Genomic DNA, 27,052 nt, shown 5'->3' on the forward strand with positions numbered 1-27,052 from the left:
AATAAATGTTATGAGGTAGTGAAAAATAGAGGGACCTATTTGGAACAAAAAAATCCCACAGATTTTGTGAGAGCATAATGCAGATTTCGTCTTATTTAGAAAAATAAGAAGGAGAAGAAACAGCATCCTTAAAAAGGAAAATAACTAAGGATAAAATGAATAAACAATTTTTGAGCTCAAACTAATGCTCTTATATTAATTTGAAAAAATGTAGCTATAGAGCTGCATAGTAATGAAAACTAAAAGGAATCTGAATGTCAAGTGTCAAATTATAAAATACTTTCATTAGGCTTTCAGCTTGGAAAAAGTTTTACACATGCTTGCTCATCCTGCACCTTTGCTAAGGAACGTCACACAGCTCTGCTGCACTGACTTCGAGTGTGTATTTCCTTTAAGTGATGAACAGGAGACTTGTCAGTTAATCAAGGAGATACTTCCAGCCACTGATTCAGTAAATTCTGTCAGTGGAATATAAAAATTTCTACTGACTTCAGAGGGCTTTTAGGCAGGCCTTGTAAAATCCCCTGTACTCAGCACTGATGAGGCTGCACCTCAAATACTGTGTTTGGTTTTGGCTCCTCAGTACAAGGCAGTCATTGAGGTGCTGGAGCGTGTCCAGAGACAGGCAACGGAGCTGGGGAAGGGTCTGGAGCACAAGTCTGATGGGGAGCGGCTGAGGGAGCTGGGGGTGTTTACCCTGGAGAAAAGGAGGCTCAGAGGAATCCTTAGTGCTCTTTACAACTACCTGAAAGGAGGTTGTAGACAGGTGGGGGTCGGTCTCTTCTCCCAAGTAGCAAGTAACAGGGCAAGAGGAAAGGGCCTCAAGTTACACCAGGTGAGGTTTAGATTGGATATTAGGAAAAATTTCTTCACTGAAGGGGTGGTGAACCATTGGAACAGGCTGCCCAGGGAAGTGGTTGAGTCACCATCCCTGGAGGTATTTAAAAGACTTGTAGATGTGGCACTTAGGGACATGGTTTAGTGGTGGACTTGGCAGTGTTAGGTTGAGGGTTGGACTTGATGATCACCTGAATCAGGTGAACTATTAGGGCACTGTTCAGATACAATGAGCACAGAGCAGAACCTAGCTCCGTTCATCACCAACATGTGAAAGACATTTTTATAAATTTCAGTACCTCATTTTTGGGGGTCTCCATTACAGATCATTTGCTTATTCTCATGGATACTTACATTTTTTCCAGAGAATGCTACTGATGATGATGATTACTATTACTATCAGGTCATCTACTTGAAATCAGAGCCCAAGCACTAAGTACTTGAGATATGTATGAGACTTTCTCAACCCTGAAGAGATTACTCTGGAAGGAGACAAGGAAGGGGTGAAGAAATAAAATGGTATGGCCAAGGCAGTAGCATGAGCAGAAACCCACATTGGCTGTGCCCACTTCAGAAATCATTGCACATGAGCACTTGGCTTCACATGTAGCAACCTATTGCTTGTGTTTTTAACTAGTAAAGGGAGTGTCTGTGAGAAAGGACATGAGAAGAAGGCAAGAAACTAGTGCCTTCCCCACCTGGAGCAATGCATCTGCTTAACGTGTACCAGGAGCTCAGGACTGTTTCTGAGGCACCTGCATGTTAATGTTTGTCCCATTGACACTGTCACCTGGACAAAACACTGCAGCAAGTTTCCTATTTATAAAATGTGGGCAAAAAATATTTCATTGCCTGTCTGCTGTGAGGTTAGTAAATTCAGGCTTGTTTGGGAGTGGAAAGGAAAGGATGGCATAAGTGCTAAGCATAATACTTTTACCAGGCTGTGAGGCAGGTATGGTTCAAAATCTACAGGCAATTATTGAAATGTTATAAATAATACTGGTTTGAGGCCTCATCCAAACACATGAAAAATCAAATCAAGCTCTGTGACAGAGTAACATCTTGCTCCTCCCAAGTTAAAGAACTGCGAATCAGACAGAACTTGCTGGGAAGGTGTATATGGGATGGGTCAGAGGAAAGGAGACAGAATAAAAAAGATTGGGTTGTTTTGGCTAGAGATTATATTACTAGAGGAATACACAAGAAGAACCTTCAAATATAGACATAAATAGATGTCTATTATAACATATGTATGTATGTATATATATGTGTGTGCATATATATATAATGATTACTGCAAAGAAGAGTAGATAGTCTATTCACCGTAAGTGTGGAGGATAAGGCAAGCAGTATGGATTTAAATATACAAAAGAGATTTAAAATCAAGATTCAGAAAAATACCTCTTTCATGCAAAGGAGAGTGAAGCACTGGAATTTTGCCTGGGGAGGTTGTGAGATCTTCAGGACTGGAAGTTTTAGGAACAGGTTTGATAGATGCCTGACAGACATTTTGGATCTGTATGTGTTCCTACACTATGATGGCTGAACTAGATAATCCTTTTTGTTGTCCTTTTCTTCTGATTCTGTGAATTAGATTTGTGACACCTAAACAATCCCTCAAGACAGCTGTACTGCAGCTCTCCACAAGCACTGACAATAATCCTCCTCTTTTCTCTGCAGGATGGCTTTTGCACCTTCTGCTCCACTGATCTTCTCTCATAGCTCATAGACATGAAAAGAGGAACTGTTTCTAGGACCCCAGAGCTTTATGTACTCAAGTTCCTGCAGCCACTGCCCTCATTAACCACCTTGGTTATATCTACATGCCCTGCGTAGTTGGCAGGCTCCAGTTCAGTGCTGTAGGTCATCTCTTAGAGCACTTTGGTTTCCTTTGGGAAAAGTACAGCACCCTGAATCCTTCCCCCGGGAAGACTAATTGAGCAGAATAACTCTTTTCAGAGAAAGAAGAAAAATCTTTTCCAAACCACTCTGGGAACATTCAGAATTCTCCTTTCTCAAAGCTCTCCAGTATGAGCCTACAACAAACATAATTTCATTCAAGTGACAGCTCCCCCTGCCCCGGGGCACACCAAGCACAGTTGGTTTGCCCCTGCTTTTCACAACATAATTGCAACTTCTGGAGTTGCCTCACCTTGACAATTCAGTTGTTTTTAGCTGGAGTGCCCCCAGCTATGTCGAGAAATACATGCAAGTCAGACTTGTTTAGGCCTGATCTCCTGGCCTCTGCCAGTTCTCCTGTAGCTACTGAGGGACAGTTTATGTCCTCCTGGCACCTGCCAAACTGGGGCTCTGGCTCCCACCCAGTGGCTGCTGTCCTGCCTCAGGCTTTCATCCACCCAGCCTCTCAGCATCAGCACCACAGGCGTTACCAGCACGCTCCCAGCACTGCTGAAAGCTCTTTACTTAGAATAGTCAGATAATAAATTATCAGATAATAATATGTTACAGAAAAACATCTTGACCTAAATGACCTTGCTAAATAAGAGACTGTTATTCATTTTAGTCTGTATGACCTGCACACACATATTGGTATATAATTGAGACCCACCTAAAGGACAGAGTACTTTGATGGAGCATACTCAGAGGAATTATGTTCTTGTTAATAGTCATAAACAGCTGGTTCTCTAGGCCTAACTCCTTCCAAAATTCAAGGTCTCTATAGCTTGTTGCCTTTGAGGAAGGTTTGAGGCACAGGTCTAGAGCTCATTTCCTCCTGAAATTTTTTGGTCCCGTATTTTCTTCTCCTGCATGTGGATACAAACAACTAAATCTTTAATTTGAAATGTTCTGTGTACCCCCAAAGTGTGAATTTGTGCCTTTTGTTATAGCAATTGCAGGGCTGGAAAGAGGTCTTTAGAAGCCACCTAGTCCATCTCCCTTCCCTCAAACAGAACCGATTCTACCATGTCCTTCCTGACTGCTGCTTGAACAACCACAGGTTAAAAACCTCCCAGGATGGCAACTCCACACCCTTTTCAGGAAAGCAGCCAACAATTCTCCTTACTGTTAAGGCTTTCCTGATGCCTAAACTGAAGCTTTTTGCTGTATTTTAGTTCTTTCATGTCTTACAGCATGTGAGAATTTAGCAAGGCATCAAGCAGTTTTGTGAAAAATAACCCAGTATAGTACAACCCTTAGTAGTTCCTAGTAGTTCCTCTATGTGGCTGGATTATCTTTACATAAAAAAACAATATGGCAGGCTTTTTTGAAATGTGTTCAGACAACTGGATGCAATATTAAGTTTGAACAACATGCAGAGCACCGAGTAAAACATATAACTAATACATATTAATTTGTATTCATGTAAATAATACATATTTGTTATATATTACTGATAAATTTCAGCCTTACTCAAGCAAGTAAGTGTATGACAGTAGTGGCTCAAAAAGCTGTCTGAGAACGAAAACCTGAGCTGCCATTATTGAGACACCAGCTGTGTCTCATAGCCCTCTACCGAGCCACAGTCTTATGGCCTTTCTGGTGCCATGTGGTCCCAGGCTCTGCTCCTCCAGTTGTGCTTCATTTGTTCCAGCCAGGCTGCTCCTTATCCGAGTACAGCTTGCACACAGGCAACGCAAGAAGGGCTACATCCCTGCTGTTCCCCACTTCTCCTACAAGAGGTTCTCAAGCACATTCATTGTAGCTGTAGATAAAGCTAGGCCAGCTGGCACTCTTGAGACGCTAGGTGATAAATACCTTCTTGTCAGATGGTAAACCTTGGGCTAAGGGCTTTTCTCCAGAAATTCAGTATAGGGTGACTTCATGAGTGGCTCTCTCCTACACCTCCTGTGAAACATGCTCAGACAGGGCTGGAGACAGTGTAAGTACTGCTGGCTTGAATGTAGAGTATGACAGCTCCTGACGTCTGCAAAGTGTCTCTGCTCAGCGGCTGTGAGCGGGCTTTGCTGGAGAGCTGAGCCAGTCACCCCCCCAGTGCCAGCTGAACGAGACGGACACTTAGTGTGCATCAGCTCTGACTCGCCACGCTCCCCGTGGGGGAATCACTGCCTGGGGACAACCAAGGTGTGAGCAGGGAGTCAAACTGAAAAGTGGAAACCCTTTCCTGATGGCAAGGAGCATGGAGAAAATCATTTGGCTCCCTGAGGAGCTCCCCATGGGTCCATCAGGGCAGGGGCTGGCTGCCAGGGACTATCCCACCCCAGCCAGGAGCAGGCAGCTGGGGCACTGGGGGGCAGCCCCAGCCCTGGGCCATGGGCACCTCCCTGGGGATGGGGACAGGCCAAGGCTTGGCTGGGCCATGGGCCCGTGGGTGGGCCTGGCTGGGCAGGGCTGTGGCTGGGCAGAGCTGTGGGGAGCTGGAGACCGGCCCTGCTGCAGGTTGCTGGGGCAGGGGCTGACATTAGGTCCTGGGCCGTGGGGGAGCTTCGGGGCGAAGGGGGGCGAGCAGGGACAGTCAAGCTGGTGGTACTGTCAGGGTCCTGACAGCTACAGGCCAGGAAACTGAGGTAACAGGAGCTTATTTTGCTGTCTTGCACCCATGCCATAACTAAGTCATCCCTCTCCTGTGCACAGCACAGTTCCTTTTGTTATAAACGCCATCTGGCCAGAGCAAGCCAGTTTAGTTTCATGCCTTTTAAATCCCTCCCCGCTCTCCCCATACCAAGCTGGCATCCAGCCTGGTGGGGAAGAGCTCAAGGTCAGAAACATTTCTGTGGAGAAAAACCTGCGAAAGCAGTTTCTTTCAGTGGAGAAACTGAAAGTTCATGACACTTGACTGCCTGTTATCTTTGCACCTGCAGATGCACAAGTGCAGCAATAATATGGACCTTTTTCCTTGATTTTTTCCATGCTTACATCCACTGTGACTTTTCCTGTGTGGTGCAGGGTGCAGGGCGGAGGGCTGGGCTGGCATGGGGAGCATCTTACGGCCCTCAGGAAAAACTTACTCATTTTGTGGAGACATTTCACTGACCGGAGATAATAATCTGCTATGACATCTATTAGTACAGGTTTTATTTGGTTTAAAGTATATGTCAAAACTGTACATAAGAACACAACAAGCTACACTGCTGAACAATATCTTACATGCACAACATATGGACTACTTAGCCCTACATTTACCTTTTTCCTCCATATTTCTCAGGTAGTAGGTTAAAATTTACTTTTCTGTCTTAAACTGGGCTTCCCTTTGAGAGGAATCTTGTCCATCTGAGGGGAACCTTGCCCACCCAAACCTCTCCTTTCTCCTTGATAGTCGTGGCAGTGATCATCTGCATATGCTGCTACAGGTCTCTTGTCAGTGACTGAAATTCATTAGCATAAAATAAATACCAAACAAATGTGGTAACTGCATACATTTAATTTAATGTAATGTCAGCAGTCAGCTCAGAACACAGGTAAGAGCTAACTTTGTCAAGTAAAATGAAGATATTATATTGTTTCTCTGGTTGTAACATTAAACCTAAAATTATCTCAGATAACCTCAGCTCCTGCTCTCCGGCAAATCTGAAACTTAGTTTGTGTTGTTGGCAATTGGACTTTCTAGTAAACTAAAAAACCACCTGATTACTCTCTTTCCTGTAAAGGACATGTTTTTAGGAAATCACAAGAGCTGAAACTGTTCCATCTCTAAATCCACTTTAGAATATGTGCTTTTGGATAAAGTCCCTTAATAACAGTTTTATTTTCCTTGGAAACTAATTGACGTTAAATTCCTACAGGCAGAAGCTACTGGCCTTTATGTTAGGACATGCTGGCCAGCACATGCTGTAATGAACTATATTTATCCTCCTCCCTTTTCTGACGTGAGATCATGCCATGTTTTTCCCTGGTGAGTTAGCAAACAGCTTCTCAGCACCATGATCCTCTGTCGTCTGTGCAGCTGTTGCCTAGGTTCCCCACTGGCCTCTTCCCTGCCTCTGGAGTTTCAGTCAGGTTATGCAGATTTCCTTCTTGACACATTATGCTTTTTCCCTGGAGAAACAATACCATCTTTAGCTCTGCTGCTTCTTGGCTGGAAATACCAGGAGGAGGTATTTGTGTAAAAAAGGATCTAAATTGGCTGTCCGGGGTAAAAGGGAGGAGACACCTGTCTACCAAAAGGTAGGACAGTTGCAGAAAATGTCCATTTGGACAGTTACAGAAAATGTTGCTTTCCTCTTCCCTTGCAATCATGCCTCCACATGAGGGAACAAACTCAGGGACAGAACACTCAGGCAATGATAAAGAAAGCAGGAGCTCTACAGTATGGCCCCTTAATTATCTTGAAAACTTGCAGATTTGGGGGCCTGCAAATGCCTTTTTAAGGTTTAGCCCTACATTTGCAAATTAAATACATATTTAGGTACCCTGGGAAAGAGGCCTTGATGTTCAGAGACACTGTGCAAATTAAATTCCTATTCTGCACCTGGACTTCACATTAACAAAGAAAACAAACCCACTTGATCTACTGAGCTAGAAATGGATTTAGCTGTCCATCTTGGTAATTCTTCCAGAAAGCATGTTAGCTTTAATCACCGTTTACACAGGGAGATAATCCATGTTTTATGTTTGAAAAATGTCTTTTCTTTCAACAACCTTACCTACTGCTAAAAAGAAGGGAGGAAAGAGGGTTACTACTAAAGCAGCATCCAGGCTTTTGTTCACAGTCAAGGATATTTGGTATTGCTATGATAATATGCTTGGCAAATAGAGCGTGTAGCTGGATGGGAAAGCTACTTAAAATTCAGCGGCTCAGCTGTCAGCAGCTCAGCTGTGTGCTTGTTCAACAAATTGTTCCTTGCACTGAGCAAAGACTGGGCTTTTTCACCCACTTTTAGGGGACCTCTTTTAGTGGTCAGAATAGTGATTTATCTGTGGGCATCTTAAGCAAAAAGTCTGTCCTGGATTTGGCTGGGATAGAGTTAATTTTCTTCTTAGTAGCTGGTACAGTACTGTGTTTTGGATTTAGTATAAGAATGATGCTGATACACTGGTGTTTTAGTTGTTGCTAAGTAGTGTTCACTCTAAGTCAAGGATTTTTCAGCAAGCAGGTGTGCATAGAATCATAGAATCCTTTAGGCTGGAAAGGACCTTTAAGATCATCACATCCAACTGTTAGCCCAGGACTGCCAAGTCCACCACTAAGCCATGTCCCTAAGCACCGCATCTACGCATTTTTTAAACAATTCCAGGGGTGGTGATTCCACCACCTCCCTTGGCAGCCAGTTCCAATGCTTCACCACACTTTCAGTGAAGAAATTTTTCCTAACATGTAATCTAACACCACCCCTGGTACAACTTGAAGGCCATTTCCTCTTGTCCTGTTGCTTGTTACCTGGGAGAAAAGACCTACTCTCACCTGCCTACAACATCCTTCCAGGTACTTGTAAGCAGATATGAAATTCCCCCTCAGTCTCCTCCTTTCCAAGCTAAACAACCCCAGTTCTCTCAGCTGCCCTTCATAAAGTTTGGTCTCCAGACCCTTCACCAGCTTCATTGCCCTCTGGAAACACACCAGCACCTCAATGTCTTTCTTGTAGTGAGGGGCCCAAAACTGAACACAGTATTCAAGGTGTGGCCTCACCAGTGCTGAGTACAGAGGGACAATCATACAAAGGGTTCACACACACTGTAAAAGCATATTATTTACTTTTAAGCAAGTCTTCTTGTATAGGCTTACTGAAAATACTCAAATCTGATCTAGCTAACTGATTCCATTTTATAAATATGATCCTGGAATTACATCTCATCTAGAAGTATTTCAACAGTGGTTTAAGTTCTTTTTTTTCATTCATTTTCTAAGAAAAAAAGAATTTGTAACAGATTATTACTTTCTCCCTAATGGAAGTGATCTCACACACAGAACATCAAACTGCTGACTGGATTTAATCCAAAGTTTCCTGAACAAGAACATCTGGTTGAAAGACACTAATGCTAGAAAATCTATGTATAAGATCAAAACAGTATTTTGAACAATTTTGTGACTTACATAGAATAGCTGCTATAAAGATTCAGTACAGTAATTCTAACAAAATTAAAAGCCACCAGCAACTTTTTAAAGTCATCATACAAATATTTGCATGTTTCATGTTTAGAACCATGATAAACCAGTAAACTTGGTTCACAGGCAAGGGTGAGATTGACAATACAGCAATTCAATGAAATAATTAATAAAACTTGCTACTGATATTATAGTATCCTTACCTTTGCCATGGAGAAAGGGATTATTAGGAAGGTATAAAATATTTAATATATACTTGACATGGCAGATATTTCTGCCTCCTACAGAAGATCAAAAACTATAGTTATGCAGCCTATGCCTTCTAAACTAGCATAACAGATAAATCTGTAGGCTATTATAATACAGTGCACTGTCCCTAAAGGCAAAATAGAATGAGAAAGTTTACATAAACACAAATAAGATTGGTAGTCTTAAATCAGTCTAGTTCTCTACTGAATTGTGTAAACTGATGCTAAAAACTGCCTGGGTAAGTAAATCATCCTGTGTCAAATTCTTCTGGTTTTCAAAGTAATTTTTGTTTATTTGAGTTGGGGTTTTCTCCTCCCTTTTTCTCTCTCTTATTTTATAGGATTTTCATATGAGAAGAAAAAAGGAACATATCTACACAATGGTAGTCTTTGTTATTTAGATTAACTCTTCTGGAAAAAAGGGCAAAGAAAATCAACACAGAAATCAATCAGATTTGTAAAAGACCTAGTTAGATGTTTCTATTACATACATGTAAGATTATTAAGCACAGCACAAGTGAAACCATAGACAATAAGTGCATAGTGATTAAGATGAAAGAGGGATTATATTTTTAGGGGATTGATAGGGACTATTAATTTTGTAATGTCTTAATGCATTGAATTTGAAATCTTTGTAAGTCAAGTAATAGAGAAGTTTTAGCCTTGTGTCTTTATGAGACAATGAAGTCAAGATACTAGCAAAATTCACGTTGGACTACTGTTACTTTTCTAATAATATGAGTCATGAAAATACAGTATTAAATAAGATAGCCAGAGTCTACTGGCTATATCTTCTAATACATATTGCATATAAATATATGTATAAAGCGGATACTTTAATGATAAAACCTGCAAGTTTGGTTGCCCAGTTAGAAAATGAACTGTTGCGGTAATGTTCTCACATATCGTCTGCTTAGCTTTTGCCAAGATAATGGGCATGGTAACAACCGACAGGATTTTATTTTGTTACAAAATTTAGTCAATATTCATACCTGTCCTATGCCATTATTCTCTTTCTACTGTAGAAGTGTGCATTTATTATAATAAATCTAATAACATAAATACAGATTTTTAGGAAACAGCTATTCAATTGCTCTTTTTAATCTGTAGAGAATATTCAATGGGGGAAATGGCGGGTGTTTGCTCAAAAGCTTTCTGAACCAGTAAAAGCAGCAAGTGAGGACATGGGATAAAAGACAGCAACATTTTAACTGACATCACACAGCCAAACTGGCTTTAGGACTGGAGTGAAACAGTGCGTTTTCTGCCATACATGTAATTGTAAACAATAAAGATTTTGTCACTGGGATTTACAAAACAGATGCTGAAGAGGAAAAATAAGTCAGGCTGGCCTTTGTATCTTTGTTGACTCTGCAGGGAAATGAACAAAATATGCATTTTTTTAAAAAAGTAAATGAATGTGACCAAACCACGGACAGTGAAGTTCACCACTGAAACAGTTTGACACTGTTCAGTTCAACACTGAAACCACAGAAACCATAAAAATGGTTTCTGTCTATTCTCTGCTCTCCAAGGAGAAGAGCAGAATGATGAAAGTGTTGTGCAATAGATATTTGAATCTAGTCCAGGGTGCCTGTTAGTTAAACACAGGGTGAAAATTATTCCTCAGGCTATGAATGCAGATGATTTTTTGGGTGTATTGAAATTTCTAGACAGGTTGTCAGTCTTTTTCTTAAAGATAGCGCTTCATTAATTGTCAAAAAGAAAGAATGGTATTGTTTGGACACAGGGACAACCATGATGGAATGGGCTACTGAAGAATGAACGTGCTGGTGCAAACCAATACATTAAAGTAGCTATACTGAGATCTGATGGTTCTTTAGTATTACAAGGCATGGCAAAGACTCAAATGCGTTAGAGCTGCTTTGCTTTCTTTTCCTCTGTTGCATGTCTTAAATTACCATGGAGCAGTCAAATGTATTTATGTATCTTAATAGCTAATGGGAAACCCCTTCATTAGCCTCACTGTGATAGAAATTCTTTCCAAATGGGGTAGAAGATTTCAGCTGGGGCTGGGACTTGTTTAAGCAAAGCATCTGATACCACTTTAAGACTTCCTCGGGAATACTGTGGGGACTACAGCTGCCACTCCAGAAAGGACTGGGTCTCCTTCATAACCTGTGACTTGTCTGCCAGCCCCATCCACATGTCTCAAGAACCTGAGTATTCCCAAATAACTCTAACCATCTATTTCTGGGCGTACTACCTCTGATGTTTACACACTGAGACAAGGTGGGTACTAAGTATCTGATACCATTTTTACTTTGCACCGTAATTGGTTGGCAACGGCAGGGCTGAAGAGCACTTGCCTCAACCTGCCTGACAGAGAAGTTTTTGAGCTAGCCATTTCAGATGTTACTGCACCATGTGTAATCCCACGTCAAGACTCAATAGCAGTTCTGAATTTGCCATACGCAAAAATGAAGAAAAGGCCTCTTCCAATTCCACTAAACCAGACCCTGGGGAAATCCTGCCTAATGTTGATTGTCATGTACAAGTAACTTCTAAAACAGAAGGGTTCTTTGCTGACTCTTTTCTTCTGCCTGCATAGCATCTGGAAAGGAAAAAAATCCTCATGCTTGGCAATCACTGTGGTTGTTAGGTAAATTCCAGAGCATGGAGATTAGCAGAGCCACATACTGCTATCTGAAAGGCATTCACAGCCCAAAGCCCACCTATGGAGAACCTCTGTCTCCCACAATTCAACTTGATGTCTTCATGACCTATGGGAGGCCCTCAGAGAAAACTGGAAGTATGGCCATTAATAATGCAGGACATCAATGAAAATGTTGAGAGCACAAAAGACCTAGAACAATAAAACCTCTACAAGAGCTAGAAATTGGTGTGAGATTCAGCTGCACAGAGAACGGGATGTGGTGGATAGGTGCTTCACTTGTTTTTATGGTAGAATGCACTGACATACAGAGAATAGTGAAAGAGGGAAACAAGCCATCAGTTTGCCTACTTATCAGAGTGTTTACAGTAATTTATAATGGATTATATTTAATCTTTATTCTTAAAATTTAATGTAAATTTAATGTAACATTTGGAATCTCATTTTTGAATAGGCATACTGCTCTCCAGGAGAGGGCAGTGCATTCCCAGGATCGGTTGGCTCCCATTGCTCTCTTAATTCAAGAAGTTTAACTACAAACTCTGACGAAGACAGAAAGTTTCTTTGTCATGGCACAACCAAGACCTCAAGAGGTGAGTCTATATTAGACAAAACTGTTGGACAAGACAAACTAAAGGTTGTCCTCTGTCTCCCTGAAGACGAAAAGTACGGAAATATGCTAGTGATAGTACATCAGTCATCACTACTGTGCAAAAAGGAAGCGCAGAAGTGGACTGAATATATCACCACAGCTGTACAAGGGGAAATAAATAGCATAACCTGAATTTTGGCTAGGGACAACTTCTCCCTATTTATTACACAGTTATCATAAATCTGTATGCTCTAAAGGCATAAAAGGCAGCCGGGAGCTAAGACTGGCCCTTTATTTCATGTCATTTCATTCTTCAACTCATTTCATTACGTTTCATATTTTTACAGGACCATGTGAGGGATATTTCTGCAAATGGCAGGTGATGAGTCAGACTGCTTTTCTTCACTTACAGTCATCCCTGTCCTCCCTCTACCTGTCTCTGCCAGGTATGTGATTCACAAAAAGAGCTTTGAACTCTGCTCTGGAGTAAAAAGCAGGGTAGCCACATCAACAAGATACAGCAGCCAAAGTAATTAGCCTTAACAGCATCTGGTATAGACACTCCTGAGCTTGTCTGAGATAGTATGTTCATGTATTATATGTCATGGTTACTGAAATCCACAGAAGATACTGTCTCCTCTCCTGGGGTGGTGTAGCAGCACTAGTGCAGTACTCAACAGGAGTTAGTGAGTCCTCTGCAGCAGCTCAGGTGCTGACAGGAGCTTATCTGCAGCTTTTGTTGCACTGCATTGGAATCTGCACTGCAGGAGATCAGTGTAACAAAACTCATGGAAGGAAAAGGTGATTTCTTTTTAAAATGTCTAAGGGAGTTGATTTACCCATTCAAACTCATTGTCTCATAAACTTTACTTGCTCACACTCCTGCAACCACATGCAATCAAGCACCTCTTGGTGCTGGACCTCTGGGCATCCAAGTGGTCTGCCCAGCATCATCAGCGGGGTACAAGGGATGCTGGCTCCTGAGTCCTCATCACATCTCTGGGGTTATTTTTGATTAACAATGGCTAACTAGCTTTTTTTCTATCTTTTACATCATTTAGGAGTCAAGAGCTGTAATGGGGTGATCCTTTTCTACAGCCTCTCTTCCTGATTGGTTAACAGAAAAAAAAAAAAAAAAGGCAGAACGTGGTGTGCAGTCATGTTATTCAAGCACTAGAAAAGGAAGGACAAGGCACAGTGCATTCCTCTCAGCTCTTACATTCTAGATGGAGGAGAGAGCATCTATCACCTGAGTAATAATCTCAGAACTGAACTACAAAGACTAACAGAGAATTTTTTATTTGCTTAGAGTCAAGCAGAAATTTGAAATACAGTCATAAACAATAAAACGGGAGATCAGTGAATATACTGACAGGACCAAAGAATCAGAAAACCAAACTTCTAAGAGCAATGTACTTTCTACAGGCTTGCAGTAAGGATAGAAAAAGATAAGCAGTCAGTGGGTTAGAATGAAGAACTTGCTACAGAGCTGAAGGACAGAGGAATTCATTGAGAGGGAAGGGTACTGGCTGTTTATATTAGGGAGGTAGTATTACATTAGGAATATGTAACAGTTCACTGTGTTAGCTGGAAATTGAAACTAGACCTTTCCTAAATTATTTTTAGTGCATTTGCTATTTCACCATCTACCCACGTTACAGTTAAATCCACTTTCTACAAGTTCCTTCAGAGTCTGAGACAAGTGCTAAAGATCAGTGTGTTTGGTAGGCAGGGGGATGCATCCTCCAAGGGGCTAACAATGACCATACCACAGTCTGTGTTCCCTCCTGCTGTCAGTAGTGCAATGTATTCTCTAGGTGGACAATCATAAACAATTAGGCACATAAATATATCTGCATAACCAAGACTAAGTTTGAGAACCTTTTCTATTGCAGTACTCAAAGGGAACATGAGCCACATTGTTCTTTTTCAGATAATTTTATACCTTCCTCTTCCCCTTCATTGCAAATTTTGCTCCTGTGAACTTGAGGAAGGGCAGGGGTTTCTGTTTGTCTCTCATTTTATTAAGCTGTGGTTGCGCCTTGTGACATCTCCCTTGCCCTGGCACACTCCCCAGTCCTAAGTCATCTGCCACTTTTGCCAGGTCTTTAGTGCAACCTGCCACAGTGCCAGGATCATACTTTCTCTTGCTGACTCAGAAGTGCACACAAAAGACTGCCTTCACCTCAGCAACTACATCTACAACCCATCTCAGAGGGTGATCTGCATCCATGCCCAGAGGTGGATGCACTACTGACTCCCTGGGTAAATACATATAGTCTTGTCCTCGTCCCCTGCTCATCCCAATGCTGCAATGTTCTTGCAGTAGTCCTAGTCCTTCCAGTCTGACTGGTAATGATTTCAGTATCAGGATGTCCTTTGTCTGTTGAAGAGGGGACAAAGACTACGTCTATACTAGTAAACTAAACATAGCCAGAGCCTGGGCTTGCACACTGTCCCGTGATGGTGCAAGTTATTCAGTTGTTGACACATTCCCTGGCATAGCTCTGGCCCATGCTGGCTAGCATGGTCTCACATAATGCTAAAACATAGTGTGGGGGCTGGGAGTCTGGGGACTTTCCCAGTGAGCAGTGTAACTGTCCATTTCATTCTTGATAAAACCTAGCAATGTCTGTAGAATCTTAACTACACTCTACAAATGTTCTGCATGGCCGAGTAACACCTGGTGACATAGTATTCCTCTTACTGACATTCACTAGAATATACATGCAACTGCAGAAAATATCCATTTTTTAAAAATTCACATTTGAACCAAACTATATCTTTCATAAGCAGAAGCTCACCATAAAATTAAAAATGTTGTTAGAAATAGAGAAGACAACACGGGAGTTAGTTATAATTTTTAGGTCCAAGGACCCATGAATGTATATGCATGTGAATTTGAGTAGGGATTCCTATCTAGCAATAGTTCTACTGAATTGCACAGTGAAGGCTGGATGGGACAGTGAAGGCAATGGTCTTCCTCTCACCAAGAACTTTGAAGAACTCAATTGATTTCTGTCTTGAATCACAAGTTACAAAATCGCCAACAGTTTCACAAAAAAACTTTTCACACACATAAAAAATTGTTGATCTAAAAAGTGTGATTTGAGATGGAACAGAAAATAAGAGATGAGCTGTCAGCAGATTTAAACAGAGATTTATGTGGGAAGAAGTAATGATACACTGGAAGGATTTGGGGGAAAATGACAGATAAGAAAACTGAAAAGGACAAGAGTTAGTTAAATTAATCATATCACTCTTATCATTTCCATTTCAGTTTTCAGCTAAGGGCAGGCTTGCTAGCCATTATTGCTTTGCCATATAAAACACAGTCCAGGCTACTGATAAATGTCAAGCTCTTCAATTCTTCCACCTATTACTGTCTAAAGCACTTTAAAGGCTATTGCAGCTCTCTCAAATATTTATAAAGAGACAGTTTTGGAAAGCAGACAGCTACTTTGCCATATGTCTGAATTGCTGTTCCTCAATGTGTTTTTGAAGAGTAATGACAACTCTTAATATTTTTAAGGACAATTTAAAGGGACCCTCCTCATTGACATTTAGTCCACAACTTAAGTTTTGCAAAAAAATGACTAAAGGATCATTTTTAATGTTTGGGCACATGATTTATTTTATCAAGCACATTCCCTTCTACTTTCAAGTACTGTAAAGCAACTGTGTGGCAAGCAAGAGCAACCGGCTAACATAAGACAAAAAAATGCAAACTAAACATACACATTTGGGAAATCCCTTCCTGTTCTGCTGTGACAATGTGGGATTACCAAGCTCCAGGCTTGGCATTTCTTTCCCGTGACAGACACTAAAAGAAACTGTTCCATAGTAATCCAAGCCTCTCTCTCTCGATAGCACTCCTCTGAACTTGAAGACTGCATTGACATATAAGCATCTGTAATGAACAGCAGAAATCAGTCCCTTAATTTAATGTATGTGTTTAAATTTAAAAAACAATAATAACCCTCCATAACCTTCATGAAATAGGTAAAAATGAGTTAGAAAAATCATGCAGATTAGTAGGCAGTCACAGGAATGTCTGGAAATAAAGAACAGAAGGCATTTGTAAGGGTGTCTGGACCGACTTCATGCAACAGATGGTACTTGGTAGGAGCACTTGCATTTCAATTTCACTTCTGCACGCTGCTTGTTTTGTATTAGGGAAGCAAAATCTCACATGTGGCTGTAAAATTTCTTCAAATGTAATTTTTCATGAGTTTTATTTAGGAGATTAATGTTCAGGATTTTAAAAAAAAATATTGTTATCCTTTTATTTATTTCTTCTTCATCCTCATTTTCATTTCCCCCCCACTCTGCCAATACATGCAATAAAAGATGTGATGTCCAGTATTTTGATTTTACATATATCTTTAGTTGTGTTCATTTCTGATATGTTCTTCTATTTACTTACATATAAAAGGAAAACTAGAACTCTCTACTTTGTCAGTCAGCAGACTTTTAACATACAGTGTTAGTTCCCTTGGGATCAAAAGGCCCTACTTTCTACCCACGACTAAGGAAATTTTGCAGCATGCCCACAAGATCAAGAAACAATCAATAGTACTGAGCAGAGTTTTAGCAGAACTTTTTACAACAAAAATGACCTTTTTTTGCTTCCGACCTATTTTGTGCTTCTGTAGCACAGCTGTATCCCCTCTGCATTCCCAGGGTTTTTTGACGCGGTCTCTGGATGCTCACAAATGCCATAATACTGCCATCATGTCATGTTGGTGGTGGTATAGCATCAGGGCCTCTTACCAGCTTGCTTCCTACAATAATTTATATCTAAACTCCTGAAATAAAAACACAGAATGAAAATATCAGCATTCTGGAAATCTGAAACCAGCTGTTGTAGGAAGGTATAAAGTATTTTTCTGACCTGTTTAATGTGAGTTTTATTTACTGGAGAGTCATCATCACAGATACAGCATAATCCCATGTTGCTGTTTGTTCATGCTAGAGACACATTATTTCAGTAACTGTTTTGGAAGTGATCAAGAAACCTGGTAATAAACATTCTTCTACTGGCCTTTATACAGTAAGTTTTTCATGTTTCCAGTTGTCTCCTTTATGCTTGCAGTAAAATATGCCTACTGTGTGGTATGTGTACTGACAGCTGACCAGTCCACTAAGATTGGCTCATATTCAAAGTGCTGACCAGTCTCAGGTGGCTTTTGCACTGGGCCAGTTACGGGGAGACATTCTCTGACTTTTGCAGGGAGGATTTTATCTTGATAATACGTTTTCCAACACAGTTGGACTTCTGAAGTATGTTCTGCATTTCCTTTAACAGCAATCAAGCAGAAACATGACCAAGCTGAACATGATCCCACTCCACCAGACTCACGAGTATAGCATCAGTAGGTTAAATGAACGGCAGTACTGGAAAGAAAAATGTGACAAGTCAGCTGGAAGAGCAAAGTTGGAGAGAGCAGGAAAAAGTGAGGGTAATAAACAAGAATCGGGTATGAGGAGAAGCACTGCAGGGTACAGAGAAGTAGAAGAACCCTGCCCTAAAGAGCAGCCAAACTGAAGTCCATTCTTCTATGCACAATAACTGGACTTTGTCAAACATTTTAGTGGCTGGGTTATGCCACAAGTCCATATGAATAAATTCAGCCTTATCAATAAAAACACTCTAAATTCACATGTAAAGCAAATTCCTGATTCAAAATTAAGCAAGCACAGAAGAATCTGAATATTCTCTCATACTTAAATATATCTTACCAAAGAAAATAAAAATCACAGTAGAGAACATAGTGGGGAGAAGGAAGGAGGAAACATACATACTGTGGCCTTTACTCTCTGGGATGCCACAGTAATCTAATCTGGTAGCAGGACTGGTTGTGAATGGTCTATTTTCATTCTCATCAGGATTCCTGCAGTAGTTTTCTTCAAACCCCCATGAGTAAAATTTTCATGTGTAAAGGCGTAATAGAAAGAAAAATAACATTACAGAAGAGCTTTTTTTTTTTTTTTCCAAATATTTGTGGCTCAGTTCATGCAACATGAGAGCCAAGAAATGGACATTTGTCTTGTGGATCTGATATCTCTGCTTGAATATTTTTCCATAAGATAAACTGTCATAAAAAGTCTCTCTATCACCACTGGAATGCCCTGAAGAACCATCAGCCTCATGTCCCCAGCTTACAGAAAATTCAAGTGTCTCAAAGGTCAAGTACTCCTCTGTATTTTCAAGCAGCTGATCTATTTGACTTTTATTGTTATGTCTATTGTTTCTAACTTACAAGGTTTAGAAGAGGTTCATACAAAGAAATGTGACATTTTCTTCAGAAGACACAGAGAAAGGACACTGGATAAACAACGGAGGGTTTCCAGTAACACAAATGTCATATCTTTATGAATCTAGCTGAAGAGCAGATAGACCTCACATGCTTCTCATACAGTAACAATAACATATTAGCAGTGACGAGGCTTATCAATATAACAGCATTATTTCAGTTTCATTCTTCACATACTATCTCTTACCTAAACAACAAAATCCTGGCCCCAATTAAGGATGAAATATTCATTATGTTATTTTTTTCTAAGTGAGTGTTTTGCTTGAACAAGAACTACAAAAACTGGAAGCATATGATGCCATTCTAATCAAAATGGGACAAATTACACAGTGTCTTAAAGGCATATCTGTCTTGCTTATTTTTGTGGCAAGAGATTAAAGTCAGAGTGAGAGAGATGTAAAGGAAATTATTCATTATAAGTTAACCTCAGCAATAATTAACTATCTTCAATAACCTATAGTATAGAATTGCTTAAAGCACACTATTAATGGATAATTCGAAAGGATCATTCATAATTTTTAGACAAATAATTGATATGTGGAGTGTGCTACCTGCCCACTTCTGGCATGGAATCCCCTTCTGAGTTAAGTATTTTATTCCTCTGTAATCCTCCTCCATTCTTTTCTTGCACTCTGGAAGGTAAATTGAAACAAATACACTGCTGATGAATCAATATCACCTTACGTCTTACCTAACTGACATTCCGCACTAGTTATAACATATTTAGCAAATTTCAAACCTCAGTCCTACACAAACATGCATTTTATTCCACTATCATCAATAAAAATTTAGAGATACTAAGAGTACTTGTACAAGGAAACTCATTAAAGGTGTCCTGCTAAAGGAAAGCCCTGCTGAAACTGAGGGGGCATCATATGAGGAGCAATAGGCCATTTTGTGCTCCTGCTACAGTTTCTGACACTGTGTGACTTTATCTCCAGCTTCCCATGTAGTATTTGCATTAAAATGTTATTTCTGTCATTTCATTCTTCTGGGAGTGATATAGGGTAGTGTTGCTGGAATCGGTAATGAGGAGCATAGGAGAAGGCAGGGCAAAGACAGAGCTTTCAGCAGTACAGAGCATTCCCTCCAAAGACAAATATTAGCTTAGTGCATGGAAGAGGGGTTTTCCTTATCAGTGCCCCGAGACTTCACATAATTTCATTTTAGATCTCACTTGCCATGCCCTTGCATGTTAGCTCTTTATCTTGTAATTGCCTTGTTCACGAAGGAGTCAGGAGGATAAATATATGCAAAGCTATGAATTAATCAAATGTGATAGCAAAGAGGACCTTGGAAATAAGCAGACAGTAAGACAGAACACTTCTCTAATACCCCCTTATATAATTATAAATCAATGAATTTGTGAGCCATCTGTGACTCTCCATCTCTAATCTCAAATTTCTTGTGTTCTTCAAAATGGTTCCAGTTCAGCTACTCATTCATTTTTGCTCTTATAGAAATATGTGTTCTAGCTGGTTCAAGCTGAACAGAAGAGAATTTTGGTGGGAAGCATACTCAAGTGGGAGTGAGACCTAACTGAATCTCTAAGCAGCAGCAAGAAAAGGAAATGTGTCTTAAACTGTCTGATAAGAGCTTCAAAACAAAAAATTAAAAACTGATTTCAAAACATAAGCAACATTCATCCTCATGGTTTGAAGCCCATTCTAAGCACAGGAAAATTGATCAGTGCAACCATAAAAATAAACTGATCTATTTGCTTTGTAGACACTTCTCTTAGAAATTAACTTAGATTAATCCAAAATATTTAAGAGGCACAATACCTCATTACCTGGAAGTAATAAGGATGATCAGATAAAATAATGCTTTCTTAATAACCCAATGTACACACAGAACATGACTGCTATATTTTAATTTTTCGATATATTTATCATATAGTATTTCTGAATTACTACATAATTGTACAAAATGTATTGACATGCTTGTTACTGTACCTTAAAAATGCAGCTACAACAATCAAATAGGCCTATCTAATGCCTAAATGAAAATATTTATTATTATGAAAATAAATATCAAACATTACACAAAAGCTGACTGAATATTGTCTTCACTAAAATGTTTACCCCAAATGTCCCAAGTTTTTACAGATAAACTAAAAAGCAACATAAATCTTTTTAAAAGTTTACCACATTGCTTATATTTTTTTAAATCCACCTATATGTCCCTGAAAAACTAATCCTGCAACATCTAGGCAACTGAAAATTATATTTTAATGTGCTAAAAGCCTATTTAGCTCCTATTTTTATATGCCATAAGAAAGCCTCATCACCATGTAGTCATAGAAAAGAGTGAATGTTCTGTGCCTTGTTCATGCTGTTTTTTACAAGTTTAGATTTCAGAAAAGGAGGGTTAAAATTAGGATTGCTAAACTGTGAAATATTTCATAGTAACAGAGGCAATAAGCAGATACAGGGCCAGATCCACATTTCCATGGAGTTTAATGAATGGTTTAGCTGAAATGAAATAGGGCTTTTTTTTAGAATTTTAAAAGTCTAATTCTAAGAACATCAGAAAGACATCCTTGTCTAGACTCCATCCTTTCCCCAAAAGTAATTATATAGGGAAAACCAGGGAAGTGATCCTGGATAACAGGGTATCCAAATATAGCAGTTTCTCTAGCACTGTCCCATCCAAGTGTGGTACTTGGGTTCTGTTTCTTAAGCCCATCCCTAAATCACACAGAATCTTGCAGCAGCTTGTTAGGAGTGTGGCACCCATTTTCATGCCTGTGCCAGCCCCTGCAAAAGATATTTCTCAAAGACAAGGTGAGAGCTACAGATTCTTTTGATATGATACAGGTCTTTAGTGTGGAACACAGTTACTCTCATTTGTGCTTTAAATGTGCATATCACCATTTTCGGATGATAGTTGGACACCTTAATAAAGGTCCTTGATTTTTTGCAATCCTGAACTACCATGGTTCTGATGTTCCTGCAGTGACTGTGGCAGTTGGTCAGCAAATCTGAAAACCACAACCTGACTTCACAATCTTGATTTTGAAACTGTTTGGTTTTAACTTTACTGATTCAAATATAAGGCAAAGAAATCTCACTGGAGCATAAAAATGCAAAAGACAGCTTTGCTAATCCCCATTTTGGCCCAGCTGGCTGGGGCTGGAAGCTGTGTGTGTGAGTGCATGAAGTTTTATTGATTCCCACTGGAGTTACGCATCGGTAAACAAATGTGGTAAATGAAGTTAATAATTTCCTCAGTTCCAATCTCCATTTTTTAATCTCCAAACATGACCTGGAATGTAAGATGTTACAAAACAATATTTAAATGTTTGTACTAGGTGCTGGGAAACGTGAAGGCTCTCTCATCTTACTAAACACGGTGTTCTTCTGAAATTGCTATGCCTCATTTTGCTCAACTAAAGATGTAGATAATATTGCTGAAAATCATGAACAATGTCTCTGAGCAGAATCCTGGACTCTACATGTTAATTCCAACTGTCTGTGTTATGAAAGGATTACCTACAAGATAAGGAATACAGGACTGAAAAGGACCTTCAATCTTAGTTCTCTGCAACTGGAGAGTTGTACCATGCCGTCACACATAAAAAATTACCAAAGTCAATTGCAAAATTGTGTATGTCAAAAGCTTTTCTCCTGCGTATGAGGAAAGCTGGTTTTAACTGTTACAGCTCTGGTAAAAACATGAAAGCAAGGACCTGGATGAGCTGTTATTTACAAGGCTGTGAAATTTCACAGAGTTTAGATTCAATTCTCTCTAACTTAAATTTCTCTTAATAGGACCTTCTAACAGAATTTTATTTGCGGTGAAAACTATTTGAAAGCACTTGGGAAAGCCTAGAAGTGCACAGCCTACCTAGAGGCAGGCTCTGCCTGGAGTCCCAGTGGCTTATTACAACTGACTTTCACTTGTGGAAGTTCCTAGCTCCACAGACTAAGGTTCAATTGTCCTTTGGCTTGACAATGGATAGTTGTTATGCAAGAAAGAAGGACTGAAAACACTGCCAAATGCACAATAGTCCTGGCATTTGACCTCGGAGGTCAAATTTCTGTACCAACCACACTCTCCAGCACTTAAAGTCTCCATGGCTCAGCTGTATGATGGAATAATTAACATTGACCCAAAGCTTGACTGCGTTCAGGCACATACAAGCGCAGGAGTAGCATTGCACATTATCTTAACAAACTGGAGGAGCAGTCAGGAAAAAAGGGCAGTGCAAGAGCATAATTTTATCCCGACAAAATAGTTATGCAAAATGGAGTGGAAAATAGACAGATGCACAGCAAGTCTACAAAAAAGAGACTGAGCATTCCAGTTGTTCACAACTCAAAGAGGGCTTAGTACCAAAATTGTCCACTTTTGGCACAGCATTTCCAAAGACCGTTTGAGACAAGACACTAAAAATGGTCAATTATCTTGAAATATTATCTGTGAATAAAATCTGCAAGACACAGGTTTCTTGTCATGAAGAGAAACTTGCAGTTCTGTGGCAGTAGGTAGGTAGACACAATAGAATTCTTCACATCTGTATGAGATTCTGTACTCATGATGGCTAAGCTCAAATTTAAGTTTGAAAGGCTCAGCACAGACATGAAGAATGATCTGCCATGGCATGGCAAGAAAACCAATTTTGCCATTTTAATGTTTTATCTCTTCTGCACTGAGAATATACCAAACATTCTCTAATATTTATTTTAGATATTCAAGCATTTATAGGATTACTGGATATCAAGAGAATTAAATTAATAGGAAAATAAGGTACACCCTTTGGACTTGAGCTTTGGAACGGACAAGGAAAACAAGATATTTTTTTAATTGTAGTCACCAAGATCCAATAATGAAGCCTGGGGTTACTGCAGGAAATAAACAATGCAAAATGGAGGGGATGCAGGGACTCTCCAACAGGCAGATTAACAGAGGGATTTTCTGAAACTCAGTACCTCTCTGCTGAGCCCAAGCATACAGTCAGGTGAAATGGCAGCACCATTCCTGGGGAAATCTTTCGGTGTCCTGCTCCTACTAGAAAATAAATGCAGAGTGGAATTCAACTTACTTAAGGTGAAGGTAAGTTATTAGGTAAGTACTGATTTCTAACTAGTCTGTGACTAACTAGTCACCCTTCAGATTCGCTTTCCAATCAATTGAGGGATAAGTGTTTGGAAACAGTTTGTCTGATCAGACATATATGTCTAGTTTGGGATGAGCCACATCCTGGGAATTCTCATTTCTCTCGTTGACTACAAAAGGAATTCAGTGTGATGAACTTGGCAGGAGACATCTACACTGTGGATCTCTGCATTTGATCAGATAAATCCGCCTACAGTGTACATAAAGCCATTGAAAGAGAGCTTGCTTCACTTCTGTCTGTTCTGAAGAATATGTTGAGCAAGTTCTCCTTCCACTTCAACATGCTCACCGTTAAAGGGATGTGAAAAACAGAGAACCTTTGGGCCTTTTAATTGCTCCTTTTTTTTCTACTGAGAGACTACATGAGAAAACTAATTTTTCATCTAGACCCTTGTGGTCAACTGGCTGTGACCACACATCCTTTCTTTGGACAAGGTGGTCAAGCAGTCTTTTCTGCCATAATGCAAGATTTTATATATGACTACAAACTCTTCTGTGCACTACCTTTCTGTTTTTATTGGTATTTCTTCTTTCTCATACCTAGGTGGCCTAGTGCCTCAGCCATTTTATTCAGTTATGAGGGGAGAAATGCTGACAATCAGGTGTCAGGATTCAGCTGAGAGAACAAAACTGAAGTGTAGAGGAAGTATAGAAGAATTGCAGAGGAATAAAGCTGGGTTAATTAACATTGATAATATCCAGCTGTGGGCTGACGTGGATAATGTGCAGCTGTGGCTGGTTCCTACTAAGTAGTTAAATAGCTCCAAGGGGTGTAGAAGAGGTAGACTGTATGAAGAGAGACCTGGAAGAAGCAGAGGGAGTGAGAGTATGTATGCCCTAGATGTAGGGGAGACAAGGAGAGGCCCTGGGAGAAGAAGGGGGCCTGGATGAGGAGAGGTTGGCTGGAAGAGGAGCCCAGGATAAAGAGAGAATCCAGATGCAGCAGAGGCAAGAAGCAGGGTGGACTGGCTTGAAGAGGATGAAGAAACAGCAGGGACAGTAGATGAACTTTTGAAGCCCTGTGGGCATTGGTGGCTGTGCTGGGGAAAAAGCATGGGAACTGCTTATTGAAGTTAACCTGGTATGGGATGGTAAAAGCTTTGTTACAGCTGGCTAGTTTTGCTAGTGCTGTGACAGTGAAGTGCTTTCCTCGCATGGAGAAAGAAGAAACTCTAGGGAAGAGTCTACGGGAGTGTAGAGAGATCCTAGGTTCTAGGCAGGAGTTGCCTAGCTGGCTGTGAAAAGCCCCAGAAACTGCTAAAGTATCATCATCTTGAGATCTTCTTGAAACAGAAGAATGCATGATTGTGATGGTTTTTGTGATGACTTTTGAGGTACTGGGGTGCAGACTTATTTATGATGACTGCAGTATCTAAGGTGTTTTGCTAATCAGTCTTCAGTTGGGATGTGCAATTGATAGAGTATTCATTGATGCAGTTTTCCATGCTAGTGGCCCTCATAACATGCTCTGACAAGTCTCCTCATTTTCCATATTAGATATGTTCATGCCATCAGAATGGGGTTTTTTGACATTTCCATGTGTTGTTTGTCACTCATCACCCTATTTTTGTTATTATTTAGTTTTTTATTGTCATATAATTAACTGGTGAGAATTTTTCCTCTGCATAAACCAAAATAAGAATGTTAAACAGGCAAATGAAAGACTACTGTATTTCATTCAGTGCATACATAAACATGAGAACATCAAAGTGCTGTTGTAATCAAGGGGAGTTGTCACAGACTTCAATGGATTCATAATATCCTGGGTAGTATGGTACAGATGGCTGAGTAGATTTTAAAATGTACTTGCATAAAGAAAAGAAACTGAATGATACCTGGTCTGTTAGCAATGCTGTATCAATATTCTCCATTCACAGTAATGCAACTTCTTTTATGCTTCTACTAAATCATTATTATGAGTGCGTTAACAAGAAGACTATTTTTCTCAAGAAAATATCTGCTATTTAAGGTATGGCATCCAAGTCTAAGCTCATGCACACTTGCAAAACTCATTAGTCCACTGAGATCTCCTGGATGTTATCATCTATCATTGGTTTTCTTAGAGCAGTAGTGTCTACTACTGCTATTGAAAATATATATCCTGACACTAAAACAGCTAGTGTATTCCCTTTTGCAGACAAATTCAGTTTATTTGTGTTTCAAGATGTCTTGAGTCAGACTTCAGAAATAAGACAAATATCTGCTGCCCTTTTCATCTATTCTTTTACTTCACATATAGCATACTGTACTGAGAAATTACATACATTTTCCTGAAATCCTTACAACACCTCTTCCAGTAATTGATTCTGAAGACAAAAAAAAACCCCAGTGTACACCTTTTTTTTTTTTTTTTTTTCTTTTTTCCCTTGGAAGCATACACACACATGTTCAGGCCTCCTCTGTAGGAAGCAGCATGTGAAATCTGTGAGGAAGAAGCTGCTCTTCTTTCAAGGAAGCACAAGATCTCTGTTTAAGGCTGCACAGACATGGCTAACTTCCACTGACACTTTTTCATTTCAACAGTTATGCCCCTTTTTTACCTGTATCTCTTCTTCATTGTGCTCACTGAAAATCACAGCTCAAGAATGTGTAACGGCAACGAAAATCTCTTCCTTCTCCACAAATTGTTTTAATTTCCTGAGGGGAAAAAGCAAAAATAGTAACAAAATGCATGTACTTTCAATGTACGTTCTAACTGGTCTAACTCTGATTTACAAAATATTTTACTGTGGTTGCAATTAGCTAAGCACTACATAAGAAATGTGGGAGCCAGTTTTTTGTCCTTAGGCAGCAAATAGTCATATAGTGTATGTATAGACATGTGATCTAAAAACACACTTCAGTCTGGGCAGAAGATAATACTGAAACATTTTTTGCCACTGAATCTGCCTTGGTCTCCAGATCAGCCATAAGGATGGAAGCTGAAGTAGACTTTGCTTTCAAAAGCATGAAAACTGAATTTTTGCTCATCCAATCAGTCCTTCGATCTGACTATGTAATTCTACAAATTTTCTTTTTAAAAATGCTCTTCTGTGGATGTCTGGAAGAGTGCTGCTTATATAGCACACATTCCGAAATGATAAAGATCCTAGTAACCACATTGTCGCATGTAGGCGGGAGGTATTTGGTTATTAACAGAGTTAATTCACGACTCCTTTGCTATTTCCTTGCCCATTCCACTGAGCTAAATTTATATGGAAACTTGATTCCAGTCCCTTCTCTTTTTCCTCTACTGCTTTCTCCCTTGTTGAAATGATTAAAAGGACAAGAAAGGAAAAGTGATTCAAGACTGAAATGTCAGTGCTGATGGAAAGAGAGGAGAGCTGTGCAATGGAGAAT

The 27,052-nt window shown here is 39.9% G+C and overlaps 1 long non-coding RNA gene across 1 annotated transcript; it reads left to right on the plus strand.

Moving 5' to 3' along the window:
* The first annotated feature begins 12,142 nt into the window (after positions 1-12,142).
* Positions 12,143-20,632, plus strand: LOC129784938 (uncharacterized). Its single transcript, XR_008748241.1, has 3 exons — positions 12,143-12,276; positions 12,623-12,721; positions 13,337-20,632. It is a non-coding gene; the product is annotated as an uncharacterized LOC129784938 (long non-coding RNA).
* The last annotated feature ends 6,420 nt before the right edge of the window (positions 20,633-27,052 follow it).

This window comes from Falco peregrinus, chromosome 7 (assembly GCF_023634155.1).
Source record: "Falco peregrinus isolate bFalPer1 chromosome 7, bFalPer1.pri, whole genome shotgun sequence".
In the NCBI taxonomy this organism is placed as follows: domain Eukaryota; kingdom Metazoa; phylum Chordata; class Aves; order Falconiformes; family Falconidae; genus Falco; species Falco peregrinus.